The sequence below is a fragment of the Camelus dromedarius genome, chromosome 30, assembly GCF_036321535.1.
Source record: "Camelus dromedarius isolate mCamDro1 chromosome 30, mCamDro1.pat, whole genome shotgun sequence".
Classification (NCBI taxonomy): domain Eukaryota; kingdom Metazoa; phylum Chordata; class Mammalia; order Artiodactyla; family Camelidae; genus Camelus; species Camelus dromedarius.
In genome coordinates, this window is record NC_087465.1 from 23,309,978 (window position 1) to 23,317,095 (window position 7,118).

Sequence of the window (7,118 nt, forward strand, 5' to 3'; positions counted from 1 at the left end):
GTTTTGTATTTCCCTTGTGGTTGGCCCTCTTTCATGTATCTGTTGATCAGTTGTATGTCTTCTTTGAGGAAAATAAAAACTCTACTCAAGTCTTTTGCCTATTTTTAATTGGATTATTTGTTGTTTTGTTGTTGTTACTGAGTTGTATTAGTCCTTGTATGTTTTCAACATTAACCCCTTCTTGGGTATGTGGTTTGTAAGTATTTTCTCCCATCCCATAGGCTGCATTTTGTCCATGATTTTCTCTATTGTGCAGAAGCTTTTTAGTTTGATGTTGTCCTATGTGTTTGCTTTGCCTTTGTGTGTGTGTGTGTGTGCTTTTGGGGTCAAATTAAAAACACTTTTGCCAAGACCAACAACAAAGAGGTTACCCCTATGTTTAAATTGAGAAGTTTTAAGGTTTTAGATTTTAACAAATATTGCTTACTTTTAACATTTTCATAATGCTCAAAGTAATTTTCTTCTTGTATTCAGTACAAGAATAGCACAGTTGTTTCCAAGGAAGAATTTTGTGCATGCGCATAATCAAACTGCTCAATAATAGAAAATGACATTTTTAAGGAAGATAATAATAATTCTGCTTAACTGGTAGATGTTCAGATGATGCTGTGAAATTGTAAAGTTGCCCTCAGCCCTCCTTGGCATTTATGAAAGGTGATGGAAGTAGAAGTTATTTTGCCAAGAAAATATGTTTATAGAGTGTATGGGTTTGGGCCTCCAAATAGGTCCAAAAAAGTTTTTTCAACACAAAATATTATTTGACTTTCATTTACTTATTAGCAAAATATAAAAATTTCTGTTTGTAATAGGAAAGAGTTTCCCTTTCAAGTCTGTCTTTAATGACTAGATGCTTTGGATGCAAATAGAAATTTTTAAAAATTCATAAAAGTGTGGTCATTACTTATTTCCAACATCTTTATTATTCACTTTGTTGATAACATACAGTTGGCTCTTCTCTGTATTTAAGAATGAGAATTTTCTTTTTTCTAGAGAGGCATTTTTGAATAAAAAACCTATGAGCAGTATCACTTGAAGGGATGGTTTCCTTTAAAGACTAGCCTTATCAGTGAGCTTTTTGACTGATTCCAGGAACAAATTGCCTGTGCTCTCCAGTACCTGGAGCTATCCAAGCATGGAGCAGATGCATTTTGCTTGCCCAGAGAGACAAGCTGGTTGTTTTATATATTAAGTGCTAAAACCTACACAAAGATAAAACATGTAATTCTATTTTATTGCACAGGCAAGGAGGAAAGAAGAAATTGTTAGTTTAACCACCCAACCTCTTGCTGAATTTACCTGCTGTGAGAAGATAAATTAAGTGCTCTCCCTGTTTCACTTCAGTTTCATTTCCTCTGCTTCTCATATTGTTTCAACTTAACCTTTACAATTCAACAAACTTTTGGAAAAAGTATTTAGCAGTCATTGGTGGAGAAATATAGGAAGGGGAGGTCTCGGCTCTGAACTCTGCAGTTCAAGGTAACAGAGAGGCTAACAGACACCTCGCATGGTGACACAAATACTTGTACCTATATAGGTCCTAAAATCAGGGCAACTGTTAGAGATATCGACACTACTCAGTACTATGGACATGGACAAAAGAGTCTTCAGAATAAGCATCTTTTCTGTGGGCGCTAACTCAGTCTAAGCAAATTTAGGAAATAATTTGGATTTCCTAAGGTAGCAAGCTACCTGGGCACTGAATTAAGAAAAAAAAAACCTAAAAAAATTCTAAAAAGCTGGAATATTCTTGGATCCTGTGTGTTAACTGGGTTCACAGAATTGACCTTATCACCCCTGTCATCACCACACACAAACGCAACTTTTTGTTTCCAGGTAGCATCTGTTAGAAGTCTACATATACAGAAACTAGAAGCATGAATGAGCTCTAAGATAAATTCCATCATAAAGATCATTTCAGACATCTGTTGAGTATTTTTATCTGCTATTCTAATGCCTTACATGAATGATCTCATTTTTTTCTTTACAATAATTCTATAGAGTTGGCCTTGGTATTACCCTCATTTTATAAATTAGGAGACCGATGTCTCTGAACTGTCTGAAGGTCAGACAGTTGTTAAGGGGACAGTTATTATTTGATCTTGTCACGGGGAAGAGGAGGGAAAAAGATACCCTGCTTCTTTGTCACCTGAAAAAAATGATTTTTTAACAAGAGACAGAAAGCATGGTATAAACAGAAGATTTTATTAGTAAAGTAAAAAGGTAGTAACATATAGTACATCCTTGATTACTGGGGGCAGGTCAACCCAAGAGAGGACAAAATGACGCCACTCCTGTGTTCCTCTTGTCTTATATCCTGGCTTAGGGGGCCTTTTCATGATTGATTGATTGATTGACAACTCATGTTTCCAGTGCTCAGACATGCCCATCTCTTTGGGGCATGTTTTTTACACATTATGCACACAGAGAAACCTATGGGAGGTGGCTCAAACTGCAATGTTAATTACATTTTAATGAGCATTGGGTCAAGTTAAGCTGGGTTCTTCTCTCTACTATGGAGCCACAGTCTTTGATTCTAAGCTGGTTCTTTACTGGCCTGCTTTTATTTTCTAGGCTGCTCCCTCCCTCTTCCTCTCCCCTTGCCCAGTGCTCATTTCTGTCTAACTGCCTAACAGCCTTACAGCCCTTGCTCATAACAATTAGCATCTGTAGAGAAAAACTATGCCTTCTGGAGTTAATCCATTAGCCAACCAGTAGAAGACTTTTATTCACCATATGAGGATACCAAATACAAATATTATTTTATATTCGCAATCCACATTGGTAAATAGGAACCCTTGGTACCAAGACTTAGCCTTTCTGCATTGAAGAGAAACTTTTTAGCAAATAAAGTTGGCATCTTATTTGAAATTAAATTACCTCTACATGCAACTAAAATCAACTGGCACTACTGCCTAAGTATTAATTTAGTTTGGAGTACAAAATAGCACATTTCCTAACAACAGAACTGCCTTCATCTCACATTGATTGAATTAAGTTACTACTGAATTAAGTGATCTTAATCAAATATAATGCAAGATTTAATAATAGTGACAAATTTCATCTTTTGACACTGGATGGGTAAAACTGAGTTTGATTTTCTTTTTTTTATTTAATTGAAGTACAGTCAATTGCAATGTATCAATCTCTGGTGTACAGCACAATGTCCCAGTCATGCATATACATACATATATTTTTTCATATTTTTTCCATTAAATGTTACTACAAGATACTGAACATAGTTCCCTGTGCTATACAAAAGAAAAATTTTAAATCTATTTTTATATATGGAGGCTAACATTTGTAAATCTCAAACTCCCAAATTTATCCCCTCCCACCCCCTTTCCTCAGAATCATCGTTTACTAAGTCTGCAAGTCTTTTTCTGTTTTGTAGATGAGATCATAGTGGGGTTTTTGTTTGTTTTTGTTTTATTTTAGATGCCACGTATGAATGATATCAATGGTATTTTTCTTTCTCTTTCTGGCTTACTTCATGTAGAATGACAATCTCTAGATCCATCCATGTTGCTAAAATGGCATTATTTTGTTGTTTTTATGGCTGAATGGTATTCTATTATATAAATATACCTCAACTTCTTTATCCAGTCATCTGTCACTGGACATTTAGGTTGGTTCCATGTCTTGGCTATTGTATATAATGCTGCTATGAACGTTGGGGTGCATGCATTTTTTGGAATTAAGGTTCCCTCTGGATATATGCCCAGGTGTGGGATTGCTGGATCATCTGGTAAGTCTATTTTTAGTTTTTTGAGGAATCTCCATATTGTTTTCCATAATGGCTGCACCAAACTACATTATTACCAACAGTGTAGTAGGGTTCCCTTTACTCCACACCCTCTCCAGCATTTATCATTCATGGACTTTTGAATGATGGTCATTGTGACTGGTGTGAGGTGGTATCTCATTGTAGTTTTGATTTGCATTTTTATGATAATTAGTGATACTGAGCATTTTTTATAAGTCTATTGGTCACTTGTATGTATTCACTGGAGAAATGCTTGTTTAGGTATTCTGCCCATTTTTGGATTGGGTTGTATTTTTTTTTTTGTTGATATTAAGTTGTATGAGCTGTTTATATATTCTGGAAATTAATCCTTTGTCAGTTGTATCATTTACAAATATTTTTTCCCACTCCATAGGTTGTCCTTTTGTTTTGCTTATGGTTTTCTTTGCTCTGCAAAAGCTTATGAGTTTAATTATGTCCCATTTATTTATTTTTGTTCTTGTTGACACTGCCTGGGTAGACTGCTCTAAGAGCACATTGCTAAGATTTATGTCAGAGAATGTTTTGCCTATGTTTTCTTCTTGGAGACTTATTATGCATTGTCTTATATTTAAGTCTTTAAGCCATTTTTAGTTTATTTTTGTGTATAGTGTGAGGGAGTGTTCTAACTTCATTGATCTACATACTGCTATTCAATTTTCCCAACACCACTTGCTGAAGAGATTGTCTTTTCTCCATTGTATATTCTTGCCTCCTCTGTCAAAGATTAATTGACCGTACATCTGTGGATTTATTTCTGGGCTCTCTATTCTGTTCCATTGATCCATATGTCTGTTGTCATGCCAATACCATGCTGCTTTGATTATTGTAGTTCTGTAATATTGTCTGAAGTCTGGGAGGGTTATTCCTACAGCTTCATTCTTTTTCTTCAATATCTCTTTGGTAATTCTGGATATTTTGTGATTCCATATAAATCTTAGGATTGTTTGTTCCAGTTCTGTAAAAAAAATGTCTTGGGGAATTTGATAGGGATCACATTAAATCTATCGATTGCCTTGGGCAATATGACCATTTTAATGATACTGATTCTTCCAATCCAGGAGCATGGGATATCTTTCCATTTCTTTACGTCTTCTTTATTTTCCTTAGTCAGTGTTTTGTAGTTCTCCATGTATAAGTCTTTAATCTCCTTGGTCAGATTTATTCCTAACTATTTTATTGTTTTAGATGCAATTTTAAAAGGGATTGTTTCTTTACTTTCTTTCCCTGTTGAGTCCTTGTTAGTGTAAAGAAATGTACCTGACTTTTGTACTTTAATCTTGTATCCTGCTACCATGTTGGATTCTTTTATTAACTCTAGCAATTTTTTTGTGGAGTGGAGCTTTTACGGTTTTCTAGATATAGTATCATGTCATCTTTATACAGTGACAATTTTACCTCTTCTTTTCCAACTTGGACCCTTTTATATCTTTTTCTTGCCTGATTGCTGTGACTAGGACTTCTAAGACTATGTTGAATAGAAATGGTGAGAGTGGGCAACCTTGTCTTGTCCCAGATTTTAGTGGAAAAGTTTTCCATTTTTCACTGTTGAGTACTATGCTGTCTGTAGATTTATCATAAATAGCCTTTAGTATGTTGAGATATGTTCTCTCTATACCCATTTAGGTAAGAGTTTTTATCATAAATGGGTGTTGAATTTTATCAAATGATTTTTCTGCATCTATTGAGATTATCATGTAGTTTTTGTCCTTTCTTTTGTGGATGTGATGTATCACATTGATTTGCCTATGTTGAACCATCCTTCTGTCCCTGGGATGAATCCAATTTGATCATGGTGTATGATATTTTTATGAGCTGTTGCATTCTGTTTGCTAATATTTTGTTGAGGATTTTTGCATCTATGTTCATCAGTGATATTGGCCTGTAATTTTCTTTTTTGATAATGTCTGCCTGGTTTGGGTATCAGGGTGATGGTGGCTTCATAGAATGAGTTTGGGAGCACTCCCTCCTTTTCAATCTTTTAGAAGAGTTTGAGAAAGAGCAGCATGAGTTCTTTGTATGTTTGGGAGAATTCCCCAGTGAAGCCATCTGGTACTGGATTTTCTTTGCAGGGAGGTTTCTTTATTGCTAATTCTATTTCATTTCTAGTGATCAGTCTGTCCAAATGGTCAATTTCTTCTTGATTCAATCGTCGTGGACTGTATGTTTCCAGAAACTTGTCCATTTCTTCTAGATTTTCCAGTTTGTTTCCATATAGTTGTTCACAGTATTGTTTTAAGATATTTTGTATTTCTGTGGTATTGGTTGTAATTTCTCCATTTTCCTTTCTTTCTTTTTGATGTTTCAATTTTTAATTGAGTTATAGTCAATTTTTTTGCATGAACTACATTATTCTATCCTCTCACCTTCAATCTATATGTGGCCTTCTCCCTCAAGTTTCAATTTACTGTTTAAATAATTTTCTGTCTCTATTCATAATCTTTTAGTGCTTTGATCACTCCTTTTTTGAAATCATGATCTAGTAGACTATCAAGGTCTATTTCATTGATCATTCTTTCGGGGGATTTCTCCTGTTCTTTTAATTGGGAGTGGTTTCTCTGCTTCTTTATTTTACTTCTATCTCTCTGGCACTATGGATTATGGAGTGTCAGTTACCTACTGTGGTGTTGAAAGGGTTTTTTTTGTTTTTTTTTTAAAGAGGATTCAGAAGTAAAAGTTGAAAACAAACAACAAAACAAAACAACCACAGCAAAATATAAAAAGAAAAATTAAAAAGTAAAAAAACTTAAAAATTAAAAAAATAAAAATTAAAAAAGTAAAATAAATAAAAATGAGAAAATTAAAATAAAAAACAAATTATTTTCTTAATTTAAAATTTAGAAAGAAAAAAGATTTTAAAACACATTACAATAACAGAACAAAACAAACAAAAACAAATTAAAAAGAAAAAGAAAAATTAAAAAACATTGAAAAATAGAAAAAATTTAAGATTAAAAAGTAAAAATAATTAAAAATTAAAATCAAAAAAGAAGAAATAAAAGAGAAAAAAAAGAAGAAAGAAAGAAAAAATGGAGGATGTGTTCCTGTGTAGACTCTGTGTTCCTAGTAGTTTTGTCCTGAGGTCTGTTTTAAGAATGGATGGTTGCTAAGTCTTCCTTCCTTGTCTTTTGGTTGTTATCCTTTTAATTGGGGTTTGGCCTGTGTTGTGGTGGACAGAACCTGCCTTGCTATTGATCAGGGCCTCATTTTGGTTCTGTGGTTGTCCCTGCTCCTGCCCTCATCCTGATGAATAAAATCTGCTAGCTCATTCCAGAGGCCCGTGAGTCACCCAACTCAGTGCCATGTCATCGCTCCATAGGCAGGCTCACAGAAAATG